Here is a 14,808-nt window from a genome sequence, read left to right as displayed (position 1 = left end):
TGCACAATGAAGTTTAAATAACTGGAAACTTTCTATTGCCGACACAGATGAAAAAGCAGATGTCAGCCTTTAGCTGATAATGGTGAACGGCCAAATAAAGGTCAGCCAATTCTATTGGGAAATAAGGAAAATCAAGGAGAGTATTTTCAAGCATTAAATTGCCTTGCTTGTCCGGCATGACATTGGTGTTAAAAATACAGATTTGTTACAGATTCTAGCAAAATATTTGATCTTTTAGATAGAAAAGGATTGAGGGAAGCTGAAAAATAACTTACATTCTGATTTCTGTGGCATTTTTTTAATAAGAAAAGCAAATGCACTTCCATTTGTTTTTATGTAAGAAGCAAATAGCTGCAATTGCTAAAATATTGGAAAGTGGAAGTGGTTTTTCAGATAACTCAACAATGCTCTGATAAACATGTACCTGCCACAGGCATGTGAAGGATGTGGCTGTTAGATCAGTTAATAAAATTACTTCTCCTGCAGAACTTTTAGTTGAGGGACACTGTTAGCAACAGTAGTACATGCATTGCTTTTGGTGTTTCAGTGCCCTGAAAGCACTACACAGCCTGGTGCTGTTCCTCTTCTTGGAAGAGGGATGAGTGCTGCTTCAGAGGAATTTTGCTAGGTTTTTGTTTTTTCCCTCATGTTCCCATGGTGGTCTGACCTTCCTCTTAGTGGAGGTGGCAGCCCCAGAAAGCACCCAGCACTGCTGCTGTGGTTGTACTTAGAATAAGTAATGTTTCTCAGGAGCCTGCTGATTTCATTAAAAAAAAAAAATGGATTAAACATGTTCATAACTATGTGAAATGAGGCTGTTTATATCTCTTCATCTAGTGATTTCTGTTTTCTTGCAAGTTTGAATTTTCATATACTGTTAAGCATAAAACCTCATGCTTCAGCAAGACATAAGCTTTTTTTCAAAACTTTCTTTTCAGTATTTCAAGTCAGAGATATTCTGGTCCCAATCTAATGTTAAACACCATCCCCTCAGGGATGTTTAAGTTTTGGATGAATTATGGATTCCAGGACTTGTTGCTTTCCTTGATGCTTCAAAGTAGAAAGTGAGTGGCAGTTGCAGCCACTGAACAGTTTTGCAAACTCAGAGCACCTAAGACTGAGTGTTAGGACATTGGAAAATCTCATTTGTGGTATGGAAGAGATGCTTGGCTTCTTAATCAAGGCATTGCTGAGTCTAGTTTACAGTTACCTGTGAGATATCTAAGCTGCAGTGGTGTTTCCATAAGGTTTGTTAGTAATATCTAGTACAAATAGTAAAATATCCATAATGTTCTGTGTTGAAGCTTTATTTTCCAATAATGTGGAAGTTAAACTACATAAACTTTGTTAACAAAGGCAGCTGAATGGAAAAGATTCTTTAAAGGAGGTGTCTTGCCACTGCTTAATGATGGTAAGGTTGAGCCTGAAGTGTGCGTGTTTTTGGATAAGGCATTTAATAAGGTGAAGAGTAATAAGTGCTGTTTTCTGAGTATGACTTGCATCTGCACCTGAGAATTTTGATTCAGCCCAGATTAGTTATTCAAGAGTGTGCAGCTTTCAAGGACATTCAGTTTGAAGAAAAAAAAAAACTAATCTGTATCAGGAAATGCAGTGTGTACAAGAAGCAGACATCTTTGAAGATGAGAAAGGGGACACACTCTTTAACATGGTCTGGACTGTGATAGCTCAAGGGGAAATGGTTTCAAATTAGAACAAGAGAGACTGAGACTGGGTATAAGGAAAAAAAAGTTTACTATGAGGGAATAGTGAAGCACTGGAAAAGGTTGTCCAGTGAAATGATGGATGGAGACATTCGTGGTCAGGCTGGATGGGGCTCTGAGCACCCTCACCTATCTGTAGGTGTTCCTGCTTGCTGTAGGGGAGTTGGACTCGATGACCTTTAAGGGTCTCTTCCAACTCAAATGATTCTATGATTTACAAAGATATTTTGTTTTACACTGGTGAAAATACAACTGATTGGAACTAAAACAACTTGTATTTGATTCTGGCATGTATATGCATTAATTTGGGAAGTTTATTAGTGCACATTTTGCCTGAAGTAACATAACTAAAATAAGAGGGCCCTGGCAAATCCTTCTAGTCTTTTATTTGTTTATTAGTAGAGTAATTCATTAACTTTTTCTTTCTCTGTCTCATCCATTCTGAAAGCAATGACTTTTAAAATGGGTTTTAACAGGGAGGAGGGGGGAAAAACCCAGTTTCTTTTAAAGATATCTTGAAAAGTTTATCAGGAAAAGTGTCAGAGTGAGCCTTCAAAGATGCCCAGAGAACGTGTACTTTCACAGCAATGTGAATGGCATCTGCATGGTCAGAGATGGCCGTTTCACTGACCATGCCCCACATCTTGTCAGATGAGATGCAACTTGTGTGGGGCCTATGGCAAACAACGCATGTTAACAGTCCCAGCTGTTATTGCGGCATCAGTGCTGCTCTTGCTACACAAAGCAGCTGTAAAAGAGCAGCAGAAAGATTATGAAAGAGGAAAAAAGATTTTCCTACAATTGAATCAGAAATATGAATTTAAAATGGATACATGGGAAGTCTTGTATCAGTTTTGCTGTTGCTGAGCATCAGCTTTTTTTTTGTATTTGCAATCATAGAATCATAGAATCACTCAGGTTGGAAAAGAACTTAAAGATCATTGAGTCCAACCATGACCTAACCATACTACCCTAACTAACAATCCTCTGCTAAATCATGTCCCTGAGCACCACATCCAAACAGTTTTCAAACACATACAGGGATGGTGACTCAACCACCTCCCCGGGGAGCCTGTTCTAGTGCTTAACAACCCTTTTTGTAAAGAAGTGTCCTAATATTCAACCTAAACTTACCCTGGCACAACTTGAGGCCATTTCCCCTCATCCTGCCACCAGTGAGAAGAGACCAGCCCTGCTCTTGCTGTAAGCACCGTTCAGATATTGGAAGAGAGCAATAAGGTTTCCCCTCAGCATCCTTTTCCTCAGACTAAACAGCCCCAGTTCCTTCCGTCTCTCCTCATCGAGCATATTCACCAAGCCCTTCACAAGCCTTGTTGCCCTTCTTTGGACCTGCTCCAGCACCTCAATGTCCTTTCTGTATGGAGATGCCCAAAACTGAACACAGTACTTGAGGTGAGACCTCATCAGTGCTGAGTACAGGGGCAGGATGACTTCCCTAGTCCTGCTCACCACACCATTCCTGATCCAAGCCAGGATGCCATTGGCCTTCTTGGCCACCTGGGCACACTGCTGGCTCATGTTCAGCCGACTGTCCATCGGTACACCAAGGTCCCTTTCCATCAGGCAGATTTCCAGCCACTCCTTCCCAAGCCTGTAGGGTTCCCTGGGGTTGTTGTGACCAAAATGCAGGACCCAACACTTGGCTCTATTGAAACTCATATCTTGGTCCATCGATCCAGTCTATCCAGGTCCCACTGTAGTGCCCCTCTCTCCTCAGGCAGATCAACACTCCCTCCCAACTCGGTGTCGCCTGCAAACTTTCTGAGGGTGCACTCAATCTCCTCATCAAGATCATTAATAAAGATGTTGAACAGGAGTGGCCCCAATACCAAGCCTTGGGGGACACCGGCAGCCAACTGGATTTAACTCCATTGACCACAACTCTTTGGGCCCAGCCATCCAGCCAGTGTTTCACCCAGCGGAGCGTACACCCATCCAAACCATGGGCAGCCAGCTTCTCCACGAGAATGTTAATAAAATAATAATGTAATAATGTCTTTGAACAGAGATTGCTTTTCCCACTAAACATATTTCATTGTGAGTTTTTTTCCCTAATTAAAAAAAAATAATCCAAAGTATTAAGAGCATGATTACAAGAAAATCATTTATTATGGAAGTACTTGTTAGTAAATCTATTGTTTCTACCATTGTTTTTTGTATGCCCTGCCTTACCTCAATGCCTACAGCAAGATCCGAGAGTTTTCTTTCACCCAGACTTTTTCTGGCTCACCCTGAAGCAAGGTTGCTCAAACTTTTGATTTTTTCCACATGGTAAAAACAGAAATGTTGTCTTTGTCTCACAGAAAATGTTTTCTAACTCTGAATGGAAAGATCTTCTAACACTTTGAATGAATGCTATCTCCAGTAAGTTTAACCCTCTGTCTTACATATTTTCCAGCTCAGATTTTCATCTGATGAAAACATATCATCTAGTGATTCTTTCCATGCATTTAGCTGACAGGAAAGGAAATAATGCTGCTAGAAACTCTTTGGGATCTTGAAATACAAAGATGCCATTATTCAGACTTTTTTTTAAAATGGCCTTGGATGAAAAGCGTGGGTCAGAAGTAGTCTGAGAGATTGTATATGTCAACACCTCGCTGAGACATCACCAATCTGGAATTCTATATTGGGGTGACGACACTTTAAAGAATGCCCAGAAGGATTCTCTTAGGCTACTCAGACGAGTGCATGTAAATCAGGTATTCACAGATCTTCAGAAAACAAACAGAAAAGTCCACTGAAAAAGCCTCCTTGGAGTTGGCCTGTTTCCTGTGATTTTCTAAATAGTGTCAAGTAGCCAAAATCTGTGGTCTAGACTGGTTTGTTCTGCTGCATTTTTTTTTCTTGGGGATTTACAAACCACAGAGAGTTGGAATGGATCAGGACAAATATTTGCTCATGCACCTACTGACAAGAGCTTTCAAAATCCCCCATCTCGTTACAACACACACGTGAGCATTAGCACTCACATGGGTTAGGTAAATACAAGGAGTTTCCTCCCTACCCTGACCCCTCTGCCTCAATTTTGATTTAATGGAGACAACACTTTAAACGTGGCGTGTTTTCCTTTGGTCTCCTGTGGTGTTTTCTGCCTGGTAAATCTCTAAGAGATTGTTATTGTACCAGAGAGTGCATTTTTTAGAAGCCTTTTTATCCCCCTCCTTTCATATCAAGCATCTCATTACTCATCTTGGAGCGCTTCATCACTGCTGTTTCTGGGTTGGAGGTTTCTCCAAGTATGATAGCAGCTGCAGCTAATAACATAAAGTACACAACGTTGATGTTCCTGTGCTCTTATTTCAACTGGAGTTTACTAAGACGTGCAATATCACTGCTGGTCGCTTTTCTCCATACAGACATCACACACAGCTTTAGCCTTGTTGCATGTATGTGAGGACTGCAGTAAAAGCACCTGTTCATGCAGGCAAGAACCTCACTTCTTAGGGTGGTTTAATGAGCAGAGGTAAAAACAATTCAATACATGTGCATTAAAAATGTTTTGGCTTGTCAGATCACCCTAACGTATGTGTGTTTGTAAAGAGAATGTGTTGAGAAGCTCGCCTGATCCAAGCTTTCTAATGATTGATGGTTTTCTTATTAAAACCCAACCAAAAATTGACCAGATGTGGCAGATGTCAGATCCGTAGCATTGCCATGTTGCAGTAACTTGAAAAAAAGATGTTAAAAGTCTTCTAAAATAGCTGATTTTTTAATATCCAATGTGCTTGCCACTGAGTCATAAACTAAATTCAGTGTTTGATCAGTTTGGCTGTTGACAACGTTAAAAACACTTAAAGCACAATAAAAGATAAAGACCAATATTAAGACCAACATTTGAAATTGGTTTGAGATTCTTATTCAAATATTCCTCTCTCTGTACATTTATTTACTAGAAATGGTCAGGGTCCTGATGGTTTTCTCCAACCACGGCATATGAGTGGTCAAAGTAAGAGAGGAGGGCATTACTGAGGGAGAGGGAGTGGAAAAATAAAATCAGTGATGACAAGGCTGCATTGGGTGGGGCAGAGAACTTCTCAAATCACGAATCGCACAGAGCAAAGACGTAGAAGCCAAATGTCTGAAAATTAATTTGTGGGCAAGCAGCTCTGCTGGGAATTTTAACACATTCCCTTTTGTTCTTTCTTAACTGCTGTCTCCAGGACCCAGATAACTTAAAAGGAAATACTTTCACTGAAAGCTAGAGATGCCTATGTCCTGGCTGCTTTTTAAACTGTAGAGGTTTATTAATTTCTTGTTTGTTAACCTGAGGACTTCTCGAGGTCAATTTGTGTGCTGTTTCTTTAATACCATGTGTACGTAACATTGATTTTAAATGCCTAGATCGTAAGGGTTGCCTTACCTATCTGGTGAAATTGAGATGAGGGAATAGAAAAAAGTAAAAAAAAAAAAAAGCAAAGAGAAAGAATTTGGCAGAGTCTGTGCTTCTTCCTGCTGGATTTTTCTCAGGTGAACTACTCAGCTATGCTACTGTGCTAAAGTCAGGCCAACTCTGGAACTAAGGATTATTCCACAAATCCCACTTTAATAGTTCTTTTAATGGTGGTTTTCTGCAAGTCTTACTTTTTCCAAGCATTTCCCAACCTGACCAGAATCCTCCCACCTTCCATAAAGCATTGTATCTCGTGGGGCTTTTGGTCACACTGGGAGCTACAGCCAAATGCTGAAGCTGTGTCCCACAGGTCCTCACCCGATGCAAGGCTGCAGCCTCCAATCTCTTTATCAGATGGACAGAAGCATTCCAAGTATGCTTCTGGTCACCAGGGGATGTGGGGATGTAAAAAGTAATGGAAAAGGAAGGCTTAGAGAAAAGCTGCTAGACAAAGTGGGGCTTTTTATTAAGAGCTTTTGCTTTATTAATTTTCTTTTAGGGATTTTTATTATTATTATTATTTTTTTAAGGGTGAAATTCTTTACCTTTACACAGGTCATTAAAGCAGTGTGATGTCGTTTTCTTTTCCTGAAGACAGACTTTGAGAAACTGAAAGGCTGCAGGTTAGGTAAAACTATTAATGACCGCTTAATGACCTCTGCTCCAACTGCCCACAGTGGCCACAGCTTTCTGTGTCTGACTGCTGCTTGGCTCTTACCAGTATTGTGTTGGTCAGCAGCAGGCGAGACTTCAGAGAAAAATAGCCACCTCAGGAATCTTTGTTTGCCAATGGGAGACGAGATGTGTTCACTCCAGGGTCAGGAAGATGCTTTGTCCATTTGGCTCAGCATTGGATATCCATGCTCTGTTTTTCTGCATTTCTGCAGGTGTCTGCCCTGGGACCTATCACAGAGGTTAGAGCAGCCACAGGGCCTGTTGCAGGAGTTGATGTGAGGTTTTTATTTCGCTCAGCTGTGCGGCATTGCCTTATGTTATGATAAAACTGGCAGCTGAGAAACTAATGTTTTGTGTGTACTTAGCACTGCAGTCATCTTTGGGTTTTGGAAGGCACGTTGTCATAATTACGCTCTTTGCTTTGTCCTCTTGGAGAGCCTGGCTGTGGAGGAGACAGGGGAGGACACTTCCCAGCAGTTCCTCAGTCTCCCTTTCACTTCTTCACTTTCTCCCTAGAGCTCAAGAGCTAGTGCCAGTGTGAGAATTTTGAATATCCATGGGGTGTTCAAACCAGCATTCTCTTGTTGCTATGTGTTGTGAATGTGCTTCAGATTGTGTTTAAGATTAAACAATTATTTAAGAGTATCACCCAGAGATCTGCCCCGAGATGGGACAGTTCTGACTGGCAGGGAGTCTAGGCAGGTGTCTGAAGTGATGGGCACCCACAGTGGCTTGGAACTTTACCTCTGAACAACTGTAGAATCCTGAAAAACTAGTAGAAGATTTGGAAAGGTCTGCTGTCACCTTGGCAGTTCTAACGAGGCATAAACCTCTGCAGCATGCTGGGGGCTGGCCTATGCCTATCGAGCTCTACTCAATGCTATTCAGCATCCTCAGGGGTAAGAGAATACTTCTGGATTTGATGACAATGAAATGTACCATCCGACTCCTGCAACGAGCCCTGTGGTCCTTCCAACCCCTTCAGTGAGCACCACAGTCATCCCTGCCCCTCCAAAAAAATAAACAATTTGCAGAAATGAAAGCCATCCAGCTGTCCATTACTCCAAACTCTGGACATGCCACAGGCAGAAGGACTGAAAGACTCTCAGTTGAGAGACCTCCTGTCACTGCCCACAGATAACTGGCCAGGTCAGAATTGACTGTTGTGGTTTCACCTGGCAAGTGGCTCAGCACCACACAGTTGTTTTCTCACTCTTCTGCCTTCTCAGTGAGATGGGAGAGAGAATTAAAAAAAAAAAACAAGAACAGCCAAAAGAAAACAACAAAAAATGAAATAGAATCTTCAAACACATCACGCATTCTCTGTCCTCAGTCTTCAGAGCTGCATCATCTTTTCACCTTGCTTTGGCCAGACTGCTTCATGCAGTCGTTGGAACTGCAATCCTGTGTAAAATACTAAACTATAATGCTCAGCGACACAACTCAGTGTCTGTGGGATTCACAAGTCACGTCAATGACACTGCTGTCACAGCTTGGTTGTGTAGCCTTTGGAGCAGCACTGCTATTTCTGAAGCACAGATGATTTTCTCTGTGTATTAGCATTCAAAGGACTTTTCTTGAGTGCTGGGTTAAACATTTTCAGAGATTTATAAAATCTTAAATGCTTTGGGCAGAATTTTTACAGGGAGTGACTGCACTGTGTTGAGGAGGTACCTTTTTCAGTTGGGGCTATTAAAAGGAAAGCTGCCTATGATGCAGAGATGAGCGCTCAACAAAACAAAAGCAGATAAGGTAGCTTGCAAACATTGTTACATTACCTGCTTTCCTAATTGCTGTTGGTTGATTTTCAGTCTTGCTGATCAACATTAAGTCTGATGAAAAAAAAGGGAAAGAGAAATGTAATGAAGCTTTAAATGTTTTCCACTTTGCACAACTTCAAATTTGAAATTTAGTTCCAAGTGTGCAAGTGAATTGGTTGGGACTGCTGTAAATTCCTACAGAAGGGCAGATAATTTAGTGAGAGGATGTGAGATAAGCCAGGTAACTGCCACACCATTTAAAAAACCCTGAAAACATTTCAAGATTCAGTGGATTCACCCTGGGCAGCTGTTTGACTGCAGGGAGCTGCCACGTGAGCAGCAATTTCAGCGGTAAATGCAGCATAACTTGTATCCATCCCGAAGCGTAGGACATGCAGCCATGGGTGCTAGCAAAAAGATGAGGGTTAGAAGAGGAACAGGACAGGGATGTCCCCATCCCTTCTTGTGTGGTGGCAGAGCGCTGCCAGTTGCTTATGGCTGTTCCCACAAATGCTGGCCTGGCTGTGATGTGTGCACGGGGATCGAAAAGCATAATGTTATTTTAATCATAAATTATTTGGAAACTCAATACAGAAGTAGCTGCAGATCACTTATTCAAGAGGGGTGATTTTTTTTTTTTTCTTTTTTTTTTTTTTTTCAGTCAGGGTCTTTATCAGCTTCTCAGTGGGAACTGCATTAATATTGCCACAAAAATGCAAACAGTAGTGCCTTTGCTAAAAACAATTTGGCATTGCTAAGCAGAAAGATGTTTTGTTTTCCTAAGATACAACACTGTTTCCAGTGGAGGGACCTGCCATGTGTGCCAACATATGGAAAGAAAATACTGGTTTTGTTAATGTCAGTGTTCAGAAGCTTTCAGAAGGGGTTGTAGGAGGAGGCTGTCTTTGCCGCTACAAGGAGGGGAAAAGCCCAGGAAAACTCCAAAGTTAATGCCATGGATGAGATGCCCATGGTCTGCAGTGAGCCTCCTGGACTTAACCCACTGAAGCACCCCACAGATGTCTCCTTTCCACTGCATGTGCTGGTGCAAGCTGGCCTCCTGCACTGCCTGCTGGCCAGGGCAGTGGGAACGCCTTGCTGACCATACAGTAGGCGTCATGGTGGATAGCGTGGAAATGCCCTTTAATACTTTCCGGTGTCCCGTGGGTATTTTATGTTTGGCTAGTGCATTATTTTGATTTTTAAATGGCTTTTTGATTCAGGAATCCTGAAAGGAAGCTGTTGTGCAACTGTTTTAATCTGATTTTACAAGTCGGTTCCAGCTTGATTCCCAGCACAAAGAGGAGCTCAGTTGTATTTTTCAGCCAAAAGAAGAAAGCCCTCCTCTTTTGAAGCTTTAGAATGCTATGTTTAGAGAGTGATTTGCTATTGTTTAAATTTAATCTCCATAATTACATTGGGGTTGGATTAATGATGGATTATTTTTCCGAATCATTCTTTTCTGGCACACACAACTGTGGAGCATAAAGCCAGGTTTTCATCGGACATAAGCTGGCGTTGCTCCACAGAAGTTAGTGGAGTAATTCCACTTTATATTGTGGTGGCCCAGATGTGATATTATAGCTGTTTCTAAGAAAGTGCCCTTTTGGAGTTCGTTGGCCTTGACTCTTATATTATTATTTTTAAGCTGTGTAGGCATTAACTTCCAATTGCATTACATTCATCTTAACAGAGCTAGACCACCTCAGCTGAACCCAGAGGGATAAACAGCAGGTGCAATATGAAATTCCACCTTGAGTATCTTGGCTTCTTGCTGCTGAAAAGCTGCTTTTATCGTGAAGTATGCAAGCAGTTGTAAATGTGAAAGTTTCACTATTTATACCCAGAGAGCTTCAGCTGGCTTCAGAATGAAGCTTGGTCTGTTCATGCTGTACTGCAGATCCAGGGGAGGTGTCTGAGAGGCTGAGGGCCCAGAGGAGGAAGGATCAGACTTTTGGAAGCCTGCAGTGTATGAGACTATCATTTGGAAGTGTGGGGAACACACGTGACATGGAGGATGGATCTGCCACCATGATCATGGCCATTGGAGCCTGATGTCCATCTGACATTGGTGTACATTGTGGTTTAGTGCAAGAGAGACAGCAGCAATCCTTTATCTCACTATTTCCAGCAGCTGTCTGTTCCTGTTGCTGCTTTACTGTTGCACCTGTGGTGCACTTGGTATGACTCAAGTCCTGTTCCCTGTTATCAAACAGAAAGTACTTGTGAAGCCTTTTACATTTCTAATCTTCCCATTGTAATAAGCTGAATGGGTATGTTGTACACTTTGGGCTGTACTGATCATTCTTCTTGTTCTATTTTACATAATATTGAGGAAATATTTCGTATCTTAGTAATAAAAGTCACTTTTAATCTGTCAGTTGGACTGTAGAAGCTGTGGTAATGCTTCAAGTATTTGTGACCTACCCTACAGCTTCATTGCTCCAGATATGATAAACGTTGTTTGCTTAATGTAGAAAGGGGTGAAATAAAATGGAGAAATTTTCTCTGATCTTTTTATGTTGCTATGGTGGCAAATCTCCTGTTAGTGGCTTTTCAGGGGCTTTCTTTACTAAAAAAGGGGTCATGGAGGCTGAGAAGAAATGGCAAGTAATATCTTTGTACTCAAATTTAATTCATGAATACTTGTGCAAAACTCATTGTGAAAAGTGATGAATGCTTGTTGCTTTTGCTGGATTGTGGTTCCAGTGGGCCTACAAAGCCAAGTCATAGTGAAGCACTTCGGGTGCAAAAGATTGTTCAGATATTTAATGGACGCAGAATGTTCCATCCCAAATAGTTGTATCTTGTTCAGTTGTGACCCCTCTCTTTCTTTTTCCCCCTCCAAAGAGCCAGGTTGCCACTGAAATTATAATTATTTAGCAGATGATATATTATAAAAATGTTTGCTTTTGGAGCTGTATGTTTTATTATTTTTGGTTTGAGCTCCTAGAACAGGAGCTAAAGACTTTCTTAGGCCACCGTTGAGATTGTCACCTGAATACCTTACTTAACACTTCCTCAACATCTAAGAACTTAAAAAAAATACCAAATATTGTAATTCTTAGTACTGTTGTTCTGAAAGAAAACTGTGTTTACTCAGGAATGACAGTTGTCCTTTGTTTCTGCATTCTATTTACTTAAGAAAAGCAGAAAATTCCTACATGTGAGAAAAGTTTATCTCAATGACTGCCATCAGAATTAGATTTACTTTGGTCCAAGGTGTATGCAACTCATACAGTTGGAAGCAGGATGGCATCGTAACCAAAATAGATACATTGTGTTTTGTTTTTTTTTAATTATTATTGTTATTCTTGTGCACTGCTTTTAAAGTAACTAGTACTCTAAGCAGTGTGTTATTTTTAAACCAAGAACATTTTGTTCTGAAATTGACTATTGCAAAACTAATTCAGAATATACAAAATTCAAAACCACAGTAACCCTAATTTTGACATTCTTGTCTTTCTAACTGCTCAACAATAGTGTTCTGTTTGTATAGGATTTAAAAATATTTGTAAAGGGGGATGTAAAGAGCTACTGGCAGGCTTCTCTGTTAACGCTTTGTGTGCACACATCCATTCTGCTTGGAATGACTTGTAACGAAAACTCCTAGGGTGCGTAGCTCAGACCCAACTCTGCTTGCAGTGTGTCTGCCTGAATCTGTAGCCTTTAAGGATCTTTTTCTACAGGAGAGTAAGAATGCTCAGAATAATAGCGTGAACCTGAGGTTTATATCACCCAGTTTATATCATGACCTGTTTTTGTCCCTATTTTTTGCCTGGCTTGTTCCTAATGTGCTGGCTGACAATGCGGATAGGTTATGGAATGCTCCTTGCATTCAGCCTGCAGGGCTTTGTGAAGCTGAGACTTGCATGCGTCCATTTTCAGCCAGAAATCAGCTTTGGATTTACCATCTCTCTGGTCAGACCAACCTGAACAAATTTGCGTGGAAAAAGATTGGAAAGAAGCTTGAGAAATGATTCCTTCTTTTTGCTGTGGTCTTGCACTTTGGCATGCGCTATCTGCATTTTGAATAATAGGTCATCTGATGTGATGTAATGCGATAGCAATACAAACCGGGTAATCCTGGGAACCAGCAGCTTGGATCTTCCCTTTCCAAAATTTACTGTTCTAAAACTTGACTTCTTTGTTAAAAATGAACTGTTTCCAGGGAATAAAAAGCCCCCAGAGAAGAACTGTTGGCATTTTATATTTTTAAGCTGTCTTGCTGAATGAAAACACTTGATTATGAACTTGATGGGGTGACAATGAGTATATAGAACTTAAATATCTCACCACTCCCACAAGGGAAAAAAAAAAGCACTCTCCATTGTATCATGGGAAGATACATAGCCAAAAAAACTTTCCAACTCATTAAACTTTTATACTCCCTTCATACAAACTTAATGTAGGTTTTATTTTTCCATCCCGTGATGATGTAGGGACACTTCTGAACATAGTTGAGAAAGACACCATCCACTTAGAGCCGTTCTGAATGTGCCTTTACTGTAACAGAAGAAGCTAAAATACTTAATCTGAAGGATTAAAAAAAGGCTTACTTGTTTGTGTGTTTCAGGTTGTTTATTCTGCCAGTCCTGATAACAAAATCAGTCTGAATGCTTCCTCTGTAATCAGTGTGGTCAGCTTCTCTGATTGTCAGAGGTGCTCACGCAAGGACGGGGGAAAGGAAGAAAGTTTTAAAAAAAACAGGAAAATACTATTGTAAACATATCACACAAGTTATAATCTGGGAAAGGGTACTCAGAGTCAAACACCATACCTGCAGCTACTCTAGATGCTCTGCGGTGGGTGATTTGAGTGTTTTTTTGCCCCTTTTGTGGCTTGTGTTTGACTTTTGAGTAGAGGGGCAGATCTATATCCCATTTAAACTGCAATTTTAGAGCCTGCTGCCAGTACTGACAGTGTTCTTCCTTCCCCTTGTCCTCGTAGGTCTTTCTTTACCGTGTGTGGTGAGGTTGTTGCCCACTGTTCTTAGCCATGAGTCTGGGGAAAAGCAGCCTTTCTGTGATGCATTGTGCCCTTTCCTGCTGGCCATATGAAAAGGGACAAGGGTTTCAGCAGGTTGTTACACCCGCAAGCAAGGATGTTGTGAGTTCTAAATCGAGACTGGTTGCTTCATCCCTCCGTCTCTCCAAAACAGCTGGTGTAGACGTTCTCTCACCATTAATTACATCCTCTCATGTTGTAGCTGCAAGCAAGAGGCCAGGCTGGGCATGTTGTTCTGCTGTGGACAGCCAAACATGGCATCTGAATGGTTGGACCCTGGCAAGTTTCTGAAAATAAGTGACTACTCTCTTTCAGAATGCGTGCCCTGCATCGAGTCGTGGGGTCAACAGGCAGCTCTCCTTCCCCACAGTGGCCACATGAGTGACACCAACCAGTCCAACATTTCTAGGGTCACTACTGGCTAAAAGTGGCAGCAGATGCTCCCAGTGGCGGGTGAATTAATTGCTTGATGGTGTTGCGTCATTTGATTTGATGCAGTGACTGAGTATTACCACCTCCTTTCTGGAAGTCACAGAGTCCAGTCACCCACATCTTTCAGTCTTTTGACATCCAAACTGCCCAGATAACATTGTGAGAGTGCCAAAATTGGCATCGGGATCTGACTTGGCCAGTAATTTGTTTCACCCTGTGGCAGCTGCTAAGGCAGCACCTTGAGGCACGATGTCCCACAAAGTGCTTAGCAGAAGCCATGCGGAGGTGAAAGGATTTCCAGGCGAGCTTCAAAGAGAAGGATGTGACTAAGTGTCTCAGATGGAGCCAGGACGCTTGTCCAGCCAGATGAGGCAGCTCACACGAAAGGGCTGCCAGAGGAAAGGGAGAGGACACTGACGAAACTGAGACTGGGGGATGAAGAGGAACAGGCAGTTGGGAAAGGTAGAGAGGAAAATCTCTGTGGGCCACTTCCAGCAGCCAGTAGATACATCTGCTCTCAAGAAGGTCACCCATGAATAAAGCAATGAACGTCAAGTGCGTAGGCCATCATTCCTGGCCCCGCCACAAGCGGGATACGTCGATCTGCTTGTGACTCAGTATGCTGTCTGTAAAATGGGGACTGCAGCTTACCTCATAGGGTGTTGTGAGGGTAGTCTTAGGAACACTATTGCACTTTGATGCATCAAAGAGGAAAAGAAAGCAACAAAAAGTGAGCACAACACTGAAGTGAAAAGGAATCTATGCTTCCATCACTGCCTTCCCTGAGTTTGATCATGTT

General features: G+C 41.7%; 1 protein-coding gene across 1 annotated transcript in view; it reads left to right on the top strand.

The window, feature by feature from the left end:
- BMP6 (bone morphogenetic protein 6) overlaps nucleotides 1–14,808 on the top strand; it is an 85,794-nt gene that overhangs the window by 47,188 nt on the left and 23,798 nt on the right. The gene's annotated exons all lie outside the window — the stretch shown is intronic.

The sequence above is a fragment of the Meleagris gallopavo genome, chromosome 3 (genome assembly GCF_905368555.1).
Source record: "Meleagris gallopavo chromosome 3, MGAL_WU_HG_1.1, whole genome shotgun sequence".
Classification (NCBI taxonomy): Eukaryota; Metazoa; Chordata; class Aves; order Galliformes; family Phasianidae; genus Meleagris; species Meleagris gallopavo.
Note: the sequence above shows the minus strand (reverse complement) of the source record. Positions and strands in the feature narration are given on the sequence as shown.